Source organism: Rana temporaria, chromosome 2 (genome assembly GCF_905171775.1).
Source record: "Rana temporaria chromosome 2, aRanTem1.1, whole genome shotgun sequence".
Lineage (NCBI taxonomy): Eukaryota > Metazoa > Chordata > Amphibia > Anura > Ranidae > Rana > Rana temporaria.
In genome coordinates, this window is record NC_053490.1 from 342353464 (window position 1) to 342377053 (window position 23590).

At 44.3% G+C, this 23590-nt stretch overlaps 1 protein-coding gene across 1 annotated transcript in view; it reads left to right on the forward strand.

Annotated features, from left to right (window-relative positions):
* The window catches only part of SLC45A3 (solute carrier family 45 member 3), a 104389-nt gene that overhangs the window by 5504 nt on the left and 75295 nt on the right, over nucleotides 1-23590 (forward strand). Inside the window, 1 exon segment of the mRNA XM_040337535.1 lies at nucleotides 9862-10019. The gene's annotated coding sequence lies outside the window, so the exon portion shown is untranslated.

Genomic DNA, 23590 nt, shown 5'->3' on the forward strand with positions numbered 1-23590 from the left:
TTTAGGCCGATACGTATTCTTCTACCTATTTTTAGTAAAAAAAATCGCAATAAGCGTTTATCGATTGGTTTGCGCAAAATTTATAGCGTTTACAAAATAGAGGATAGTTTTATTGCATTTTTATTAATTTTTTTTTTTTTACTACTAATGGCGGCGATCAGCAATTTTTTTCGTGACTGCGACATTATGGCGGACACTTCGGACAATTTTGACACATTTTTGGGACCATTGTCATTTTCACAGCAAAAAATGCATTTAAATTGCATTCTTTATTGTGAAAATGACAGTTGCAGTTTGGGAGTTAACCACAGGGGGCGCTGTAGGGGTTAGGGTGCACCTAGTATGTGTTTACAACTGTAGGGGGGTGTGGCTGTAGGAATGACGTCATCGATCGTGTCTTCCCTATAAAGGGAATGACGCGATCGATGCGCCGACACAGTGAAGCACGGGGAAGCCGTGTTTACACACGGCTCTCCCCGTTCTTCAGCTCAGGGGAGCGATCGCGACGGAGCGGCTATAAACAAATAGCCGCGCCGTGGTCCCGGATCGCTCCCCGAGCGGACCCGACCTCCGCATGTAGCGGGGGGGGTCCCGATCGGACCCCCCACCCGCTAATAGGCAAGGACGTACATGTACGCCCATGTGCCTGTACGTGCCATATTGTGGACGTATATGTACATGCGGGGGTCGGGAACTGGTTAAGCTAGTACATTGTTGGTTCACTTACCTTTTCCTTTGATTTCCCTTCTAAATGATTTTTTTCTTTGTCTGAATTTCTCAATTCCTGTTCCTCCTCAGTAAGCTGTTCTGGCTGACTAACCCCCAGCCAGAACATGGGGGCAAGCTTCCTGAGGAGAAACAGGAAGTGAGAAATTCAGACAAAGAAAAAAATCATTTAGAAGGGAAATCAAAGGAAAAGGTAAGTGAACCAACAATGCGCTGGCTTAAAGGAACCTATTTAGAAAATAAAAAACTAACCTTTACAACCCCTTTAAAGGGAATAAGAAATAGCGTGACAAATGTAATGAAAATGTTAGGAGCCTCAAACGGAATATTAGGACCCTTAGGCCTCGTACAGACGAGCGGACATGTCCGATGAAAACAGTCCGCGGACTGTTTTCATCGGACATGTCTGCTAGCAGATTTTGGTCTGATGGTTGTACACACCATCAAACCAAAATCCCCACGGACAGAATACGCGGTGACGACGCGGTGACCCGGAAGTTCAATGCTTCCACGCATGCGTCAAATCACTTCGACGCCATGCGCGGGTTCTCGGGCCAGCGGACATGTCCGATGAGTTGTACTGACCGTCGGACATGTCCGACGAACAGGTTTCCAGCGGACATGTTTCTTAGCATCTAGATCTCTGAAGGTATGCAGTGGTATATGGCACCAAGCTATCAGTAGCAGATCCTTTAGCCCTGCGAGTTGTGAGGTGGGTCCTCCATGGATCAGACTTGTTTTTCCAGCACATCAGACAGATGCTTGATTGGATTCAGATTTGGAGAATTTGGTCACCTCAAACTTGTTGTGTTCCTCAAACTGTTCTTGAACAATTTTTGCAGTGTGGCAAGGTACATTATCCAGCCATATGTGGCCACTGCCATCAGGGGTGTACTTGGTCACCAATAATGTTTGGAAAGATAGTACATGTCAAATTAACATCCACATAAATGGCAGGACCAAGGTTCCCTAGCCCAAAGCATCACACTGTCTCCACCGGCTTTTCTTCTTCCCTTACTGCATCTTCCTCGAATAACTGACAAACACGCAACTGGCCACCCACATGTAAAAGAAAGCATGATTCATCAGACCAGGCCATCTTCTTCCATTGCTCTGTGGTCCAGTTCTGATGCTCATGTGCCCATTGTAGGCACTTTTGGCTGTGGACACGAATCAGCACGGCACCCTGACCAGTCTGTAGCTATGCAGCCCCATACACAACAAACTGCAATTCCAATTTGTTTTATGCTTTTAACACATCAGGGACAACATGTTTACTTGCTGCCTAATACTGTACAGTGCCTTGAAAAAGTATTCATACCCCTTGAAATTTTCCACATTTTGTCATGTTACAACCAAAAACGTAAATGTATGTTATTGGGATTTCATGTGATAGACAAAGTGGCACATAATTGTGAATTGGAAAGAAAATGATAAATGGTTTTCAGATTTTTTACAAATAGATATGTGAAAAGTGTGGCGTGCATTTGTATTCAGCCCCATTGCAGAACCACCTTTCGCTGCAATTACAGCTGCAAGTCTTTTTGGGGATGTCTCTACCAGTTTTGCACATCTAAAGAGTGACATTTTTGCCCATTCTTTGCAAAATAGCTCATGCTCTGTCAGATTGGATGGAGAGTGTCTTTAAACCGCAATTTTCAAGTCTTGCCACAGATTCTTAATTGGGTTTAGGCCTGGACTTTAACTGGGCCAGTCTAACACATGAATATGCTTTGATGTAAAGCATTCCATTGTAGCTCTGGCTGTATGTTTAGGGTTGTTGTCCTACTGGAAGGTGAACCTCCGTCCCAGGCTTAAGTCTTTTGCAGACTCTAATGCCCCGTACAAACGATCGGAATTTGGTGTGTTCCTTGGCCTTTGTGATGCTGTTTGTTCACTAAGGTTCTCTAACAAACCTCGGAGGGCTTCACAGAACAGCTGTATTTATACCAAGAATAAATTACACACAGGTGGACTCCATGTTTTAATTAGGTGACTTCAGAGGCAATTGGTTCCGCTAGATTTTAGTTATGGGTAACAGACTAAAAGGAGCTGAATACAAATACACGCCACACTTTTCAGATATTTATTTGTAAAAAAAAAATGAAAAACCTTTCTTATTTTCCTTCAACTTCCACTTTGTGTTAGTCTATCACATAAAATCACAATAAAATACATTTACGATTTTGGTTGTAACATGACAAAATGTGGAATATTTCAAGGGGTATGAATATTTTTGTTCATGGCACTGTATATTCCACAACTTTAGGATGCCTTTGTAACAAGATAATCAGTGTTATTCAACTAACCTGTTAGTGGTCATAAAGTTATAGCTGATTGGTGTATACCCCAGTTTGTATTATTTATGCAATATCCTATACATTATGGGCCAGATTCTCAAACGAGATATGACGGCGTATCTCCAGATACGACCGCACAACTCAGAGATACGCCGTCGTATCTCTGAGTTGCGCGGTCGTATCTATGCGCCTGATTCTTAGAATCAGTTACGCATAGATTTCCCGTAGATCCGACTGGCGTAACTGTGTTACACCGTCGTATCCTAACTGCATATTTACGCTGGCCGCTAGGTGGCGCTTCCATCGAATTCCGTGTTGAGTATGCAAATTAGCTAGATACGCAAATTCACGAACGTACGCCTGGCCGACACAGTACATTTATGCCGTTTACGTTAGGCTTTTCCCGGCGTATAGTTACCCCTGCTATATGGTGGCGTAAGTGTGGCGTACCAATGTTAAGTATGGCCGTCGTTCCCGCGAGGAAATTTGAAAATTTTACGTTGTTTGCGTAACTCATCCGTGAATGGGGCTGGACGTAATTTACGTTCACGTCAAAACCAATACGTCCTTGCGGCGTATTAGGAGCAATGCACACTGGGAGATTTCCACGAACGGAGCATGCGCCGTTCGTGAAAAACGTCAATCACGTTGGGTCACACAACATTTACATAGAACACGCCCCCCTGTTCCAAATTTGAATTAGGCGGGCTTACGCCGGCCGATTTACGCTACGCCGCCGCAACTTACGGAGCAAGTGCTTTGAGAATACAGCACTTGCCCGTCTAAGTTGCGGAGGCGTACGTTACGCCCGCACAAAGGTACGCGATCCTACGTGAATCTGGCCCTATATACTCCACAATGGGCCACTCTTTACCTTACCGTGTATATTATATATGCCACACTGTGACACTTTATCCCTTGATGTGTACATTATATACTCCATACCAAGCCACTCTGTACATTATCCTGTACATTATATATGCCACACTGTGACAATATTTATACATTTTCTTGTACATTTTATACGCCACACTGCGCAACATTATCTCCTCCATACTGTACCATGCAGCACTCTGTACATTATCCTGTACATTATATACTTCATACTGTGCCGTGCTATACATTATAACGTACAGTACAGTAATCCACACTGTGCCACTCTGTACATTATATACTTCACATTGTGCTCTTCTAAACATTATTCTGTACAATATATACTCCACATTGTGCTTTTCTGTACATTATTCTTTACATTATATACCGTACTTCCCACTACTCCGCTCTGTACATTATCTTGTACATTACATACTTTGTACTACTCCACTCTATACACTGTGCTGTAAACTATACTGCACATGGTCCCCTTCTGTACTCTGTAATGAACATCGTGTACTCTATTGTAGATTGTACTGTAGACAATACTGCACACTCTTGGACTTTTTTGTTCCATACTCTTTAAAAGTGTCATATTAAAGGCAACATTTTTTACACAAGTTGTTTTGTTATGGACAAGAGAACTTCTGCTAAAAGATGAATTGAATATTTGTTTAGATGCCATTTCAGAATTCGAATGGGATACATTTTTGTTTAATTTTCAGATGATTACAATGAGAAGGAGATTCATTTTCAGGAAGAAGAGAACAAATAAAACTACGACTCGTATTACACAGTAGTACACAGTATTGGAATGTTTTAGCACTGTTATCTTTCATAACGTGTATAAAGTGAAGTCTGTAAAAAGTGTTCTTGCTTTCCTATATATACTGTAATTTCATGGAAAGCAAACCTGTCAGGCCTCGTACACACGACCGAGTTTCTCGGCAAAAACCAGCAAGAAACGTTTTTTCAACCCGATCATTAAAACAGCCTTGCCTACACACAATCGTGAAAAAAAAATGCTCTAGCAAAGCACGGTGACGTACAACACGTACGACGGGACTATAAAGGGGAAGTTCCGTTCGGATGACGCCACCCTTTGGGCTGCTTTAGCTGATTTTGTGTTAGTAAAAGACGATTCACGCTTTTCAGTCTGTTACGGCGTGATGAATGTGCTTACTCCGTTATGAACGGTAGTTTTACCAGAACGAGCGCTCCCGTCTCATAACTTGCTTCTGAGCATGCACGGATTTTTCACGTCGTTAAAGCCCACACACAAAAAAATATAATGTTCGAATAAAGATTTGGCCATTTTTTAGAACCCGAAAAATGCTCTGAAGCCCACACACGATCGTTTAGAACCCGAAAAACGGTCGTTTGTACGCGGCATCAGAGCGGGGGCCACAAATTCTTGATTTTCATGGTGCATATGTATAACCTGTTTATTTTTTTTTATTTTTTTAGCCCATGCAAAACATACAATATTCTCCCTACTGAAACATCTCTGAGAGGCTATAACATGATTTGACTATACAAAACATTATCACTCCCTTCTATTGTCTCTCTCTGCTTCAGTCATTGTGCTCCATGAAGGGGTGAGATACTGGTTTACTTCATCCCACTTCTTACCTAGTTACATAGTTAAGCTGGGTACACACAGGCCAGAAATTGTCAGAAAAGGGTCACTTTGGCAAGAACTGTGTACAGCTTCTAGCCTGACAGAAGCCAGTCTCAGAACTGGCTTCTATTTAAGCAATGAGCTTCAGCAATGGCTGAAAGCGCTGATCCCTGTGTTTTGGCGGGAGCAGTCCCCCTGTCAGAACACAATAGGTCAGCAGGGGAGATCACTACACTAATATCACTTAGTTAGTACTGCGACCTCTCAGTTTTTTGTTTGTTCAGTCCACTGGGTTGAATGGAAAATGTGTACACAACATTAGCCTGCTTGAAAAAAAACACAAATCCATCCAGCTCATCAAATAGAAAAAAAATATACACACACACACACACACACACACAAATAAAAAAAATATATTTACACACACAAATAGAAAACCTTCATATACACAATCGTATACCCACAGTTGATCCAGAAGAAGGCAAAAAACCCTCAATAAAGCATGATCCATTTTGCAGCAATGGGATAAAAATCCTTCCTGATCCCTCAGGATGCAGATATTCCCTGGATCAGCTATCCTTGGTGCTATAAATATACCTATACCCCTGGTACCTATAAATATAAGTATCCAGTTTTATTTTGAATATGTAATAAGAAGAATCCAGTCTTTTTTTTTTTTTTTAATCTACAGAGCTGACTTTCCGTCTTTGGAGAATACATCTATTTTCCCCCAGGTAAAGAATGCCCCCTTGTCCCCTGTGATGAAATTAAAATGAATAACTCAGCACCAAGTTATGGACCATGTATGTATTTTTACATGGTGATCAAACCTCCCACTCCCCACTTTAATCGACTCTTCTCAAGAGAGAATAAATTCAGTTCAGCTAACCTTTCCTCATAGCTGGCAGTTTCTCCTTTCCCTTCACAGAGCACTAAAACTCCCCCTTCCTCCATAATGTAGTAGTGTACTTCCTTCCCCCATGGTGTACCAATTTTACCAATTTCCCCCACCTAGCATTGGGACCCTTTCTTCCCCCACAGAATACCAGTGCCCCTCCTACCTCCACAGAGCACCAGTGTCCCCTCTCCTTCCACAGAATACCAATGCCCCCCTCCCCAGAGCACCAGTGTTCCCTTTTCCCCCCCATAGAATACCACTGCCCCCCTCTTCCTCCACAGAGCACTAGTGCCCTCCTCTTCCCCCACAGAACACCAATGTCCCCCCAATGAGCATCGATGCCCAACCTTCTCCCCAAATGAGCACTAGTGCACCTTCTTGCACCCCCTCTGAGGCATTTTTTTCTCCCGTTACCCAAAGACAAACATTTTCTTATCACTGACCACCAACTCTGGCCATTTTTTTTCCAATACCAAGATAAACATTATTTTCCTTTCACCGACTGCTAATGCCAGATACTTTTCCTACCACCTGACCTTCAATATCAGGCACTGTTTTCCTCCCATTGGCCACAAATGCTAGCCATCTTTTCCTCCTCCTAAAGAGCAATATAAGGGGCACTATTACACAAACTGCTGACTGCTGCACTTTGTACATCGTATTGTACATAACAAAGTGCTTATTACTATACATTGCATACACCTGACCAAAGTGTTAAGTGTCTCTATAATTTCTGTCTGCTAAGCAGCTGAATGAGGGCTCAGGCAAAATGTTAGATCTTTGCCCCTATTCTGTTTTAGTTTAAAGGTGATCCTATAGGTTTATGTCTGTCTGTTAAACTCTTACTTGGGGTACAGTAGTTGCAGCTATATTAAACCCCAAAACAATCTGGCCAGTATTTGTTACCACTTTTTTTGTGTGTGTTCTTTGAACTGTGTTTTAAAGTTGGTAAAAGACCCCCAAAGATCTTTACGGTTATTCATGCAGATGTTGCTGGCAAGTAACTTTTGAGCTTCTGACTTTAACTGTTGCAATGATAAAACGGGAAAGGGCCCCTGAAACGCATTGACTGTCTTTTAGTGCAAACCACCAAATCATTTTGGACTCTATTGCTGCGTACACACGATCGGACATTCCAACAACAAAATTGTGGATTTTTTTCTGACGGATTGTTCGCTCAAACTTGTCTTGCATACACACGGTCACACAAATGTTGTCAGAAATTCCAAACGTCAAGAACGCAGTGACGTACAACACTACGACGAGCCGAGAAAAATAAAGTTTAATGATTCCGAGCATGCGTAGGATTTCTGTGCGTCTAAATTTCATACAGACAATCGGAATTTCCGACAAGAACTTTGTTGTCGGAAAAATTGAGAACCAGCTCTCAAACATTTGTTGTCGGAATGTTTGATGAAGCCTACACATGGTCGGAAAATCCAACCAAAGGCTCACATCGAACATTTGTTGTCGGAAATTCCAACCGCATGTACACGGCATATTACTTGGTCTGGTGCTCCTTTTAGTGATATGTGCTGTTTTTGTTTGAAATGGTACTTCAATGCAATTGCATCTTAGGGCATAACAATGCACAGATGGGAACCATCTATGTTTTGTGGTGCACTGTGTTTGATAAAAATTTTAGTGTTTGTGTGTTTTGGTGCGCTTGCTTCTTTTTCACAATGAATGGACTGCCTTAACACAATGCACGCAAATGCACAAAATAACACACATTAAAGAGTCGCTAAAACTTTGCCCTGAATAAGCAAAGTGACAGCTTGTGTGAAAAGGGCAAGAGCATTTTTTTAAAACGTGTGTGGGCAACGTCGTTTTAATGATGAATTTGAAAAAAACAAAGTTTTTTCTACATGCCGAAAAACATCGTTTTTTTTCATGCCGAAAAATGATCGTGTGTACGCGGCATCAGGTGTGGAAACCTACAATTCCTGCTCAAGCAAACACAGGCAGGAATGGCAATGCAAACTGGGTACTACCTTAGACAAGAAGGACTTCCTAGGCCTCAACACCACCCTATCCCAATGCAAAAGCAAAAACAAATTTCCTTCCTAGGTTGTCAGCTGACACTTGCGTAGAAGAGGTGACAGTTACAAGGAATACCACCTTGCAGGTGATATTAGAGAAAGGAACATCTTTAATGAGTTCAAAAGGTGATTTCAGAAGCTCACAGAAAACAAGATTAGGTTTTAATCAGTGAGAGGCCAATGGTCTCTGAAACAAGATAAAAGGTGCAGAAACCCAACCTTTGATAGTGAGTCCAAACACAGCCATTTTCCCACCTATCATTACCATTTATGTTTTTTGAAGATTAATTTTTTTAACTACTTTAGCTCCAGAAGATTTTACCCCCTTCATGACCAGGCCATTTTTTGCTATTTAACACTGTGCTACTCTATCTTGTAATTGTGAGGACATATAACGCTGTATCCAGACAAAATGTGTAGGATTTGATCATTGTATCATTTATATATATATATATATATATATATATATATATATATATATATATATATATATATATATATATATATATCCTTCTGCTGTAAATCATATCCAATAAAATAATTAAAGAAGTAAAATGTCTTCATATAAGGCGACCAAAAGGTTAAATGTGCGCCTAACTATGTGGAATGTGTGTAAAATGTGCTGCTTTTACTAATAGATCTCCATGTTTCTCATCCCTGCATTGCAGGGAATGAGAAACAGAAGGATCGTTCTCCCTGTACAGAGCTTTGTGTTGATTGTCAACACAGAGCGCTGTGCTGCGATTGTACATGGCAATTAGCAGGTCAGAGCCATGAATCATTGGCCGGGACTTGCTGACAGGCCTCCGCTGTGTACAATCAGAGCAGGTGCCTGCCAGGGGCCTGCTTGCGCGTGCCCTAAACCCAGAAGTAGGCAGCACTGTATGGCTATGTTGCTCTGCCTACAGTACATTGCAAGCGGATGGTCGAGAAGTGGTTAATTATTTACATTTATTTTTTTGTTTGTTTTTTTATTTGTTCCTCATAAGGATGTCCCTGCTGTTGTCAAGCAAACACAGGTAGGGGCAAAACGGAAAAGCTGTAACCAAATGGTTCAAGCTATCTTTTCCATGGACTATTGGGTGTCATGGAAGTATTACTGGGTGGAGGTGGCACAATATGCACTCAAGGTATTAATCTGCCCTGCGGCACATGTCATGTCAGAGAGGCGGCTCTGGGGGGAAATTTTATATCAGACCTGGGTCACAGGGGTCTTCCAAACACCCACTACAGATGTTACAAAGAAAAACGTTTTTTTTTATATGTTTAAGGCGGAACTGTAAAGAAATACCTTTACAGCGCACAACCCCCCAGGACACTGCAATGTTTGTTTAAATGCTTGTTTATGCCTAGGGTACCCGTAGAAATAACATTCACTTACCTTATCACTTGCTCCCTCAGATACTTCCTTCCATGCAACTGGTTCTTCTACAATCCGATCTAGCCGAACGCAGATGTGACATCATTACACACAATGCAGGAATAATAGTCCTGCATTCCAAGTGAGGATACCAATATACCAAAGACCTGCTCACAAGCCAGAGCATCTGAGAGAAGAGGTGAGTGTCCTGGAGTTCAGCTTTAACTAATAAAATACTTTTTAGGAATATGGGGATACAGCAGGGGTTTGTTGTGCACCTGTGGTGAGGGTGTACAGCATTTACATTTTTTTTTTTTTCAAAAAATTTCGTGAGGAGCTGTGAAAAAGGCAGCTCTTGAACCGGACTGTAGGCAACAGCAGTTTGATGTGCTCTAATCATCCCAAAGTAGAAATTATAATCTGAAAATAAAGTCTCAATTAATAAAAAAGTAGCTAAGGTGTCCACAGTTGAAGAGCTAGCTATTGATTATTTGTTGAGGGCAGAATTTGGTCCTTAGAAGGATTTTTGAGTGCACAGATCTGTGCACACAAGCTAAAAAAATAATAATAATAATAATATTAATAATAATACCCCAAAAATCTAGTTAGGGTGTTGACGATTATAGAGCTAGTTATGAATCTGTTGTTAAGGAGAAATATTGTTCCTTAAAAAAAAATTGGAGTGTACAGATCTGTGCGCACAGGCAGGGCACATAAGAAAATGCTCAGCACTGCAATTCAAAGAACTGAAGCATTGCTTGTTAAAGTAGAATAAACATAACCCGTAAAATCCCAAAAAGCTTGTAAATGTTGTTATCACTTAGAAAAACTATTTTTTTAATCACTAGCTATTTCGTTAAAATAACTGCTGGTGATATCCTGATATAAAAGTAGGAAACCTGAGTGCCCTGGAGCATGGCAATTAGTGGCCCTTCATAATCTGATGAGCAGGGCACCACCAGTAGCAAGGTGACAGCTCAGGAAGCGAGGGAGACCCACAGTGATACGCATCTGTAGCCCAAGGAGTGATCTATCGTGGGCAAGTGGAAGGTCTGGACTGGCCAGCAAGTGACCCAGGAAATGAGAAATTAAATGAGAAAAACTAGCAGTGTCACCAAAAAGGTGGGGGTAGGTAGGTGTCAGCCAGGTGCACTGTCAGTTTTACTAGGCTGATGTATAGGTGCCATCCAGATTTACTGTCAGTGTTATTGGAATGGTGTGTAGATGGCAGCCAGGTGGACTGTCATTGCTATTGCCAAGTTTTTAGAAAGAGTCAATATTTGCAGTGTTGACCTTGCTTTTTCATGACCTCTGTCGTTCGCCCTGGCATGCTGTCAATCCACTTCTGGGCCAGATCCTGACTCATGGCAACCCATTCTTACATACTCAATGCTTGAGTTCTCAATGGGATTAGGGTCTGGGGAGTTTCCTGGAGTTTCCTGGCCATGAACCCAAAATTTCAATGTTTTGTTCCCTAAGCCACTTGGTTATCACTTTTGCCTTATCGAAGGTGCTCCGTCATGCCGGAAAAGGCATTGTTCATCACCAAACTGTTCTTGGATATTTGGGAGAAGTTGCTCTCGGAGGATGTTTTTTTGTACCATCCTTTATTTACGGCTGTGATCTTAGGCAAAATTGGCTGAGAAGCAACCCCACAACTGTTGGCATGACACAGGACTGATGGAAGCGCTCATCCCGTCTTCTCCAGGCAGGGTTTTTTCCGGGTAACCCCAAACAATAGGAAAGGGGATTCATCAGAGAAAATTACTTTACCCCCAGTCCTCAGCAGACCAATCCCTGTACCTGCTGCAGAATATCAGTCTGTCCCCGAGGGTTTTCCTGGAGAGAAGTGGCTTCTTTGCTGCCCTTCTTGACACCAGGCCATCATCCAGATGCACTCACACCTGTCTGCTACTCAACCATGAGTGAAAGAAATGTTTTTGTGTTATCATTCATATTCTGAGAAAAATCAAAGAAATCATCAATTCTGCCAGGGTATGTAAACTTATGAGCATTATGCCCCATACAGACGGTCATTTTTTGTGATGAAAAAAAAATGACGTTTGAAGTGATGAAAAAAAACGACATTTTTGAAACTTCATTTTAAAAAACGATGTAGCATACACACCATCATTTTGAAAAATGATGAACAAAGTGACGGCACTCTAAAGGGGAAGTTCTATTCGCCTTGAGGCTGCTTTTAGCTGGTTACTTGTTAGTAAAAGATGATTCGTGCTTTTTTGTCTGTTACAGCGTGATGAATGTGCTTACTCCATTATGAATGGTAGTTTTACCTCCCGTCTCAAAACTTGCTTCTGGGCATGTGCGGGTTTAAAAACATCGTTTTGCCCACACACTATCATTTTCATTGACACAAAAAATGACATTTTGAAAAACGACACAAAAAATTCAAGCATGTTCGAATTTTTTTTTTGTCATTTTTCAGAAGACATAAAATGACATTTTGCCCACACACGATCATTTTAATTGACATTTTTAAAAATGTCATTTTATTTCATCACAAAAAATGACCGTCTGTACGCGGCATAACTGTATATTAGCTACCATGTGTCTATACATGTAATTACATGTTCTTTTTTCTCTTTGGTTTCACTTTTTAAACTGGGCAGCACTGTAATCTCACAATATCGCACAAGATTACAGGCAGCCCACCTCCTTCTATACAGATCTTTCCCATTTTTTGAGGAAAAACTTCTCCTCTGATCACCCGTTGAGAGCAGAAGTTCTCGGCTTCATAAACAGGCTACAGAGGAGATCATTTTCCTCTGAGAACTGCCGAGAACTCAACTGAGAAAAAAAAAACGTCTCCGTTTAATAAACGTATTATATATTTCCTTCTCTGAACTGACTTGAACCCCTTTTCTGCAAAACGTTGTGGTGAATTGACAGTTGCAGAATCACATGTGATATTTAGGGAAATATGCATGCAATCTGATTCTGTGAATGGAGCCCACTGTGTCTTATGCCGCATACACACCATCACTTTAAATGATGAAAAAAAAACATTTTCTGTGAAGTAAAAAACGACCTTTTTGAAACTTCAATTTTCTAAGACGAAGTTGCCTACACACCATCGTTTTTCTCACAATGTTCTAGCAAAGCGAGGTTACGTTCCACCACGTTTTTCCATTGAAGCTTGCTTCATAACTAGCTTCTGGGCATGCGCGGGTGTAAAAACGTCTTTTTAAACGACGTTTTTTGCTACACACGGTCAATTTCTGTGAAGTAAAAAACGACGTTTTGAAAAACGACACATAAAATTGAAGCATGCTTCAATTTTTTTTGGTAGTTTTTTACAAGACATAAAACAACGTTTTCCCCCCACACACGGTCAATTAAAGTGACGTTTTTAAAAACTTCGTTTTTTTTCATCACATAAAGTGATGGTGTGTACGGGGCATTAGGCCTCATACACACGACCGAGTAACTCGACAGAATCCATCAAGAAACTTGGTGGGAGAGCTTTTTTGCAGAGGAAACCGGCCGTGTGTACGTTTTTCATCGAGGAAACTGCTCGACGAGCAAAAAAGAGAACAAGTTCCTCGACGGGAGTCTCAATTTCCTCGTCGGGCTGGTTTTCGACGAGAAACTCGAGTGTGTGTATGCTAAGAAACCCGCGCAAGCTCAGAATAAAGTATGAAACGGTAGCGCACCTTCGGTAAAAGTAGCATTTGTAATGGAGATAGCACAATCGTCACTCACCATACTTTTACTAACACACGGCAACACGAGATTAGCAAAAGGAGCCCCAAGGGTGGCGCCAATGGAATCGAACTTCCCCTTTATAGTGCCGTCGTACGTGTTGAACGTCACCGCCTTTTGAGAACGAGGAGATTTGGTCTTTAACGTGTGTACGCAAAGAAAGCCTGTCGAGTTCCTCCACAAGCCTAACAAGGAACTCGTTGGGGAAAAACAATGTGTCTCGCCCGACGAGTTACCCGGTCGTGTGTACGAGGCCTCATTCTGAGATTTCATATTTATTATAGCAAAATATAGAAATGTTTGTGAAATGACACACTGCTTTTCACCACATTCTGTTATCCGTTGATTTTATTTCGATTTGCTTATTCTATATAATATTTTTTCTTTGCCGTTGCCCAAGGTACCTTTTTCACTTCTTGTTTAGGCTTTGGGCAGAAATTTACCCCTAAAAGTTTAATAAAAAATATTGTTCAATAACAACATACATTCCACATTATTCATTATGCTATCAAAATGACTGTGTGCTGTAAATTGTGGTCGTCTGATCGAGGGGGCGATTCCTATTTAAATGAGGCGCGCTCCCGCGCCGGACATACGGCGCATGCGTGTGACGTCATTTTTCCCGACGTGCATCGCGCGAACGTACTTTACGTCGGGCTTTGTTGATTGCGACGGGACAATAAAGTTGCGTCGGGTTAAAAAAAAGTTACGCGCCAGGGAAAAAAAAATCGAAATTTAAAAAAAAACGCGGCGATCGAAAAAAAGGTTTGTTTTTACAAGGTCTAAACAGTTTAGGCCTTGTAAAAGCATCCCTAATTTTACGCATGCAAAACGTAACTTACGCAGAAAACACAAAGCTAAAAAGCTTTGTGGATCTGCCTAAGTACTCATTTGCATACGCAAAGCGGCATTTCGACTCGAAATGCCCCCAGCGGCGGATGCGGTACTGCATCCTAAGATCTGACAGTGTAAGTCTATTACAGATGTCAGATCTTCTGCCTAACTTTGGAAAAGTCCTTCGGAGGATCGTTTCCAAAGATAGGCACAGGGATACGCAGGCTGAACAGCAGTTCCGCCTGCGTATCTCTTTTGAAGATTTGGCCCTCTCTCCCTCTCCTTAGTCTCAAAAATAAAATTTCACTTTCTGCGATCAAAATGTAGGCATTTCCAGCCTTTATTGTAAGTTACGGCACAGTGTTGACTGCTACTGAGGGAGAAAGGAGAGACTATTAGGGAGATAAGATAAGGCACTATCCTTGTAAGTTTGTCAGGTTTTTCCTGAACGATCAGTACTGCTATAGCCAGCAACATCCTGCAGCAGTAAATCTTTAAGCAGTCAGCAGATCAGCCTTTAGTGATTCACCAATTATCTGCACAGTGCCGAGAATACAGGACAACTGAGGCTGTCCAGAACAGGGTGAAACAGGGCCATGAATTTTAAACAGTATAGGATCCTATTTTTAATGTTTTACTTAGCTATACCTGCAAAAGGGGCCATCATGAAGTCATCTTTCACACTCACGGATCCCGTGAGGATCTGTTGCTTTATCATCCGCTTGCTCAGTGGGGATCGCTCCGTTGATCCCCGCTGAGCTGGCGGATGACAGGGCGGTCCTTGCACACTGTGCGGGAACCACCCTGTCAGATCTCTGCTCTTCTCTATTGGGGGATCTGATAAAACATGGACCGTCTGTCCGTGTTCACCCGATCCGATCCACAGACGGATGGAAAAATATTTTTTTCCTCCGTCTGCAGAATCGCACCATAGCGGGGGGGGGGGGGGGCGATGAGATTGGGTGTCAGCTGATGTTCATCTGCTGACACCCGCTATCCAATAGGGATTAACCACTTGACCACTGGGCACTTAAAACCCCTTCCTAACCAGATCAATTTTCAGCTTTCGGTGCTCTCACAATTTGAATGACAATTACTCAGTCATACAACATTGTACCCATATGACATTTTTTTCCTTTTTTTTTTACACAAATAGAGCTTTCTTTTGGTGGTATTTGATCACCTCTGGGTTTTTTATTTTTTGCGCTATAAAAGAAAAAATACTGAAAATTCAGTAAAAAAAATATCTAGTTTCTGTCATATTAGCAAGTTATTTCTCACATACAGCATATGCATACCACAAATTATACCCCAAAACACATTCTGCTATTCCTCCTGAGTATGGCGATATCACATGTGTGAGACTTTTACACAGCGTGGCCACATACAGAGGCCCAACATGCAGGAAGCACCTTCAGGCGTTCTGCAGCACCCAGGCCAATCCTGACATTTCTCTTCTATGTAAAAATCCTCATTTATTTGCTAGAAAATTACATAGAACCCCAAAACATTATATATGCTTCTTTAGCAAAGACCCTAGAGAATACAATGGCGGCCATTACAACTTTTTATCTCGCACTGTATTTTAGCAGCAATTTTTTGAACCCGTGTGTTGCGGTACCTCTCTCCATACACCGTCCTTAGTGGCCAGTAACCCAATCCCCTCCAGTAACGAGACCAAGCTCCATTATGAGGGTAAAACACAAACTCATTTACTGTGGGCTACCCGCCCGTATTTATGCAGGTCTCCCACCTGGTGGACACTCCCCTAGGGGACCAGATGGGAGACTGAAATAACAGACATTAAAATCTATAACTTTATAACTGCCGAACATTTTATATTCATATAACGTATCCCCAGATAGCCTGGAACTGAGGGCATATTATTTATGCAGGTCTCCCACCTGGTGGACACTCCCCTAGGGGACCAGATGGGAGACTGAAATAACAGACATTAAAATCTATAACTTTATAACTGCCGACATACGAATGGGCGAGTTCATGTAAAACGGCAAAGCAGACGAACACAATATGTCCAGTATACGGATGGGTCCGTCACATGGCTCCCTCCTTGTGGAACACTCCGGCAGACCCGGCTTGACCCTTTGGCGGGTCAACTTGGGGATGACCGGACGGAGAAGGCGTAGAGACGTCTGTTTGCCGAGATAATCCATCCGCATTCCCATTCTGCTTACCGGGTCGGTAGCTGATGGTGAAATTGTAAGGCTGTAGTGCCAGACTCCACCTCAGCAGTCTGCCATTGTCTCCTGAGACCCGGTTAAGCCAAACTAGGGGGTTGTGGTCCGTAATGAGGGAAAATTCTTGTCCGTATAAATAAGGACTCAATTTCTTTAGTGCCCAGACCAGGGCTAAACACTCCTTCTCCACTGCCGCATAACTCACTTCCCTGGGTAGTATTTTTCTGCTGAGATACGCGACAGGGTGCTCCCCTCCATCTTCCCCGACCTGGCTTAGCACAGCCCCCAGTCCATACATGGAAGCATCCGTATGGACGAGAAAACGTTTGTTAGGCACTGGGGCAGCCAGGACAGGGGCATTCACTAGAGCTTGCTTCAGGGCCCGAAACGCGGCTTCACAAGCTGGCGACCACAGGACCTGCTTAGGTAAGTTTTTCTTAGTCAGGTCCGTCAAGGGCTTGGCCACCGTACAGTAGTCGGGGACAAAACGTCGGTAATACCCTGCCGTCCCCAGGAAGGCTAGCACTTGGGTCTTGGTGATAGGTGTGGGCCAGTTAGCTACCGCCTCGACCTTAGCTGGCTCTGGTCGCTGGGTCCCACATCCTACCCTGTGACCCAAGTACTGCACTTCTGCCATGCCTAAATGGCACTTATCTGGCTTCAAGGTCAGGCCGGCGGCCCGAATCTTGTCCAGCACCACCCCCACGTGGACTAAATGGTCTTCCCAAGTCTCGCTGTAGACCGCAATGTCATCCAGGTACGCACACGCGAAGTCCTGGAAGCCATCGAGGAGTCTATCCACCATACGCTGAAAGGTAGCCGGAGCATTCTTCATTCCAAATGGCATAACCTTAAACTGGTATAGGCCAAATGGGGTGACGAAGGCCGACTTAGGGATAGCATCCTCGGCCAGGGGGATCTGCCAATAACCCTCGCACAGGTCAATGGTGGTCAGGTAGCGCCCCCTGGCAATGCGGTCTAATAATTTGTCTACCCGGGGCATCGGGTACGCGTCAGTGGTGGTCCGTTCGTTGAGCCGCCTGTAATCTACGCAGAACCGGGTGGTCCCATCTTTCTTAGGCACCAGGACTACAGGCGAGGCCCAAGGGCTGTCTGACGGCTCGATAACCCCCAGCCGAGTCATCTCCTGTATCTCCGTCCGCATTTCCTCTTGGACTGCTTCAGGGATACGGTATGGGGGTTGTCGTAGGGGGTTCTGTCCGGGCGTCTCGACTTTGTGCATAGCTAGTGTGGTGTACCCGGGTTCTTGGGAGAACGTTGCCTGCTTCTCCCACAGAAGCTGTCTTGCCTGTACCTTCTTTGCTGGGTTTAACCGGTCTCCTAGCTGCACAAGGCTCGTAAGGTCCGTCTGGGGATTCCTCTCTAACAAGTCAGGTAAAGGTAAGTTCTCGGGGTCATCCGTAGCTGGGGCACAGACTGCCGCAACATCTTCTGGTCGCTCCTGATACTCCTTTAACATGTTCACATGAAAGGATCGCTGGATCCCTTCATCTGAACAGCTGGCTATAAGGTAGGTAGTATCACATATCTGCGCTAATACTTTATACGGGCCCTGCCAAGATGCTTGCATCTTGTTTGCCTTCACAGGTTTGAGCACTAGAACCTTCTGCCCAACCTGGAAGACCCGCTGTCGGGCGCCCCGATCATACCACCGCTTCTGTCTCCCCTGGGCCGCCTGGAGATTCTCCCTTACCATCAGGGATAGTTTCTCCATGCGGTCCCGGAGTTCCAGGACATATGGTACTATGGGGGTCCCTTCTTGCTCTGTCTCCCCCTCCCAGTGTCCTCTAATGAGATCTAGGGGTCCTCGGACCCTTCTCCCATAGAGTAACTCAAAGGGGGAGAACCCAGTAGATTCCTGGGGCACCTCTCTGTATGCAAATAGCAGATGAGGCAGGAATCGCTCCCAGTCTCTGCAAGTGTCAGTAAAGGTCCTCAGCATCTGTTTGAGGGTACCATTAAATCGCTCGCAGAGGCCGTTGGTATGTGGGTGATACGGTGAGCTAAGCAGCGGTTTAATGCCGCACACCTTCCACAGTTGCTGGGTGAGCACAGCGGTAAACTGAGTTCCCTGATCAGAGAGAATCTCCTGAGGGAACCCGACCCTAGTGAATATCTTAACCAGGGCATCAGCTACTGTCTCTGCCTCGATATTAGACAGCGCTACTGCCTCTGGGTAACGTGTGGCATAGTCCACCACGGTAAGAATGTACTTCTTACCGGAGGGGCTAGCCCTGGCCAGTGGACCTACAAGGTCAACGGCTATGCGGGAAAAGGGCTCCCCAATGATAGGCATCGACTGAAGCCTAGCTTTTGGGTGATCTCCCCGCTTTCCTACCCGTTGACAGGTGTCGCACGTGCTACAATACATCCGCACGTCTCGGTTCAAATTGGGCCAGAAAAAGTTTTGTGTGATCCTATGAGCTGTGCGGTGGGAGCCTAGATGGCCCGCTAACGGCACATCGTGCCCAATCCGTAAAATCTCCTGCCGGTACTTGGCAGGTACCACTAGCTGTCGCTTGTGCGGAGGGGTGCTCGGTTTTTGGGACGGTCTCGGGATCCTGTACAGCCTATCCCCCACCCACTCGTAGTGCTCCCCATCTACTCCTTCCTCCCCTGAGTCGGCCCTGGCCCTGTACTTCGCTAACGTCGGGTCTTCCCTAGTCTCCCTTCCGTACATCTCTGGGGTATCCCAGCCTAAAGGGGCCGGATCTAACATACACGTCGGGGTAGAGGGTCTTACCTGGGTCGCAGCAGCAGGTGGGCCGGCTTCGGTGGCACTTGTCTGGGCCCGGGTCGTGACAGCGTCTACTGCAGCGGGGCCCATGGGAGTATAGGCTGAAAGGAGGGGGGCCAAGTCATTGCCAAGGAGGACATCGGCGGGTAAGTCTTTCATAACCCCCACGTTCACTTGTCTAGCGCCCACTCCCCAATCCAAATGTACCCGGGCAACGGGTAGTCGGAACACGGCACCTCCGGCTACTCGTACTGCGACCGTGTCCCCGGTATGTTGGTTCTCGGATACTAGGTGCTTCTGGAGTAAAGTCATGGTCGCACCGGTATCCCGTAGGCCACTGACCTCCTTCCCGTTGACCTTGACACACTGTCTGTGGTGCTGCCTGTTATCTCGGTGGGCCGCCTGAACGGGGTCGGCCTCATGCAGAATACCCCAGCATTCCTCTTCCTCCACACAGTGAGTTGCGGGGAGAGGTGGTCGTGGATTGGCCCTTGGGGGTCTCTTCCAGGACTGACTTTGGTTGGCATTGTTCATCGGGCACTCCGGTCGCTTGTGTCCCAGCTGATTGCATAGGTAGCACCGACTGGGTTGGGAGTATTCCCGAGAGTTAAACCGGGGTGAGCGGGAAAACTGGGTCGACGGAGGGGGTGCTGAGGGCCGATTCATAGGGGGTTGGTAAATAGTAGCTGCTGGCTTGTATTCCACCCTGGCGGGAGCCTTGGTGGCTGAATTGTCCAATTTTCGGGCATCCGTATACTCATCCGCCAGGCGAGCTGCTTCATGGAGAGTGGAGGGTTTACGGTCCCTTACCCACTCTCTGACCCCTGTTGGTAATTTGTCGAAGCAATGTTTCAACAGAAACATCTGTAGCACCTCCTCTCCGGACACAGCCTGGCACCCCGCCATCCAGTGTGCGGCGGTGCGGTGCACCTTACATGCCCATTCAACGTAGGAGTCCCCAGTCGTTTTTACAGTGTCCCGGAACCTCCTTCGGTATGCCTCGGGTGTAATGGCATACCGGGAGAGTAGAGCTTTCCTGACGGCCACATAATCCCCGATCTCCTCGTCAGGGATGGCCCGAAAAGCCTCACTGGCCCGGCCGGATAACTTGCCGGACAATATAGGGATCCAGTCCTCCAGGGGTACCTTGTGCAGGGCACATTGCCGCTCAAAATCGGCAAGGTACCCATCGATCTCTCCTTCTGTCTCACTGAAGGCTTTAAATGCTGCAAACGGCACCTTCTTTCTTTCCCCCGTGTCTGCTATGACTGGGGCTGCTGCAGTGCCGCTTTGGCGTAGCAGGTTGGCCTCCACAGCGGCTTGGACTTGGGCGATAATTTCCGCAGATGGGTTGGGACCATAATGGGCCAGCCTAATTCTTACCGCCCGGTCAAATCTCTCTTCTTCGGGGGTTCTGTCGTCTGGGCTGAGTCCATTGGTTCCCTCTGCTGCTGGTACTCCATCCATTTCCAGCAATAATGTGATAATGTCCCCCTTTTTGAGGTTACTGGCCTGTCCGCCTCTTTGCTCTAATAAATCCTTTAAGGTAGCTCTTCTCAGGTTTTGGTATTGCAATTCCATTTGGTCCTGGTTGTAGTGGTTTCTTTGGGCGCTGAGGTTCATCCCGTCGCTTGCCACCAGTTGTTGCGGTACCTCTCTCCATACACCGTCCTTAGTGGCCAGTAACCCAATCCCCTCCACTAACGAGACCAAGCTCCATTATGAGGGTAAAACACAAACTCATTTACTGTGGGCTACCCGCCCGTATTTATGCAGGTCTCCCACCTGGTGGACACTCCCCTAGGGGACCAGATGGGAGACTGAAATAACAGACATTAAAATCTATAACTTTATAACTGCCGAACATTTTATATTCATATAACGTATCCCCAGATAGCCTGGAACTGAGGGCATATTATTTATGCAGGTCTCCCACCTGGTGGACACTCCCCTAGGGGACCAGATGGGAGACTGAAATAACAGACATTAAAATCTATAACTTTATAACTGCCGACATACGAATGGGCGACTTCATGTAAAACGGCAAAGCAGACGAACACAATATGTCCAGTATACGGATGGGTCCGTCAAATTATACCCCAAAACACATTCTGCTATTCCTCCTGAGTATGGCGATATCACATGTGTGAGACTTTTACACAGCGTGGCCACATACAGAGGCCCAACATGCAGGAAGCACCTTCAGGCGTTCTGCAGCACCCAGGCCAATCCTGACATTTCTCTTCTATGTAAAAATCCTCATTTATTTGCTAGAAAATTACATAGAACCCCAAAACATTATATATGCTTCTTTAGCAAAGACCCTAGAGAATACAATGGCGGCCATTACAACTTTTTATCTCGCACTGTATTTTAGCAGCAATTTTTTGAACCCGTGTTTTTAAAAAAAAAAAAATACAGGTTTGTGCTTTAAAAAAACACAAAACAGTAAAGTTAGCCCAATGTTTTTGCATACCAAACATGTCACCCTTCAAAATTGCACATGCTCGTGGAATGGCGCCAAACTTTGCTACTTAAAAATCCCCATAGGCGACGCTTTAATTATTTTTACTAGTTACATGTTTTCAGTTACAGAGAAGGTCTAGGCCCAAAATGATTGTTCTCGCTTTAACGTTCGCAGCGATGCCTCATATGTGGGCGGGACTTACGTGTGCGTTCGCTTCTGCGTGCGAGCACACTGGGACAGGGGCACTTTAAAAAAAATATATATATTTTAATGTTCATTTTACTTTATTTATTTTAGTTTAAAACTTTTTTCCCCAAAAATTAATTTTTTGATCACTTTTATTCCTATTATAAGGAATGTAAACATCCCTTGTAATAGGAATATAGCATGACAGGTCCTCTTTACAGTGAGATATGGAGTCAATAAGATCCCACATCTCACCTCTAGGCTGGGAAGCCTGAAATAGTAAAAAAAAATAAAAAAATGATCCTGGCTTCAATCGTATCGGTGAGTGGCGAGTATTGCGGGGTATTGCAGGGTATTGCGGAATATTGCAGGGTATTGCGGAGTATTGCGGCGTATTGCAGGGTATTGCGGAGTATTGCATGGTATTGCGGAGTATTGCGGTATTGCGGGGTATTGCAGAGTATTGTGCAGAGTATTGTGCAGGGTATTGCAGAGTATTGCACAGGGAATTGCAGGGTACTGCAGAGTATTGCACACAGTATTGCAGAGTATTGCACAGGGATGGATGGCTGGATCTGTGACTGCAATTGTCACAGATCCAGCCCACAGTGCTGCTGCTGCCTCCGCCCTCCCCCCTCTCCTCTCACACTGTACCGATCGGGACGGAGCGATCACGTGGTAAACCGCCGCTATCAGCGGCGATTTACCGTGATCCGTGATGCGCCGGGTCCGGACACTCCTGTGTGCGCGCCCCAGGAGGCGCGTGGGAGCGCGATTCTGGTAGCACGTTAATTAACGGCCTCCCGGAGTTAAGCAACTGCCCTGTAGACGTACTTTGTCTATAGGGCGGTTGTCAAGTGGTTAATGTATCCGAAAACGGATGGATAAAATACGGACATAGGATCCTCTTTAAATGCTTCTGTGGAAGCCAAAAAAAAACTGATTATTTGAAAAAAATGTAACTTTTTTTAAAATTGTATATGTAAAGCCAAAGCAACATACAGTAAATAAAAACCCCATTACTGGAATTTAGCAAAACCTTATTTAATACATTGTTATTATTTCCAAAATGATGTGTACAACAATAGTTTCACATCACATTTGTAAATTTTATGTACCCTCCCACAGCTTCCTGTTCATTTTTTTTTTTTGCCTGCCACATGAACCTTACTCATGATAAGCATTTATCATTACAAAATTTAAACAAAATGTTAGAATTTATTTTTCAAACAGCTGCCTGAAATTTCAGTACAAACCTTATCGACTTTACATCTCATTTGTTGGAGGAAATTATCTAGAATATGGTTAAACAATGATGACTTTTTCGTTAGAAAAGGAAAATTACTCATCTACTGTCAATTAACCCCTAAGGCTCCAAGCACACTAGCATCTTTTAAGCTAAAAAAAATGCTGGGAAAACGCTGCATAAAAAATGCTGGTAATCACTTTTTGTAGTAGCGTTTTCAGGAGCGTTTAGGAGTGTTAGCATTTTATTAGCATTTTTGCAGTTCCTTTAAAAAAAAGTGGGAAAAAAAGCTCAAAAACGCTATTAGTAGTGTTTAGGAACATTTCTGCTGGAAAAACTCTCCAAGAAACTCTACAAA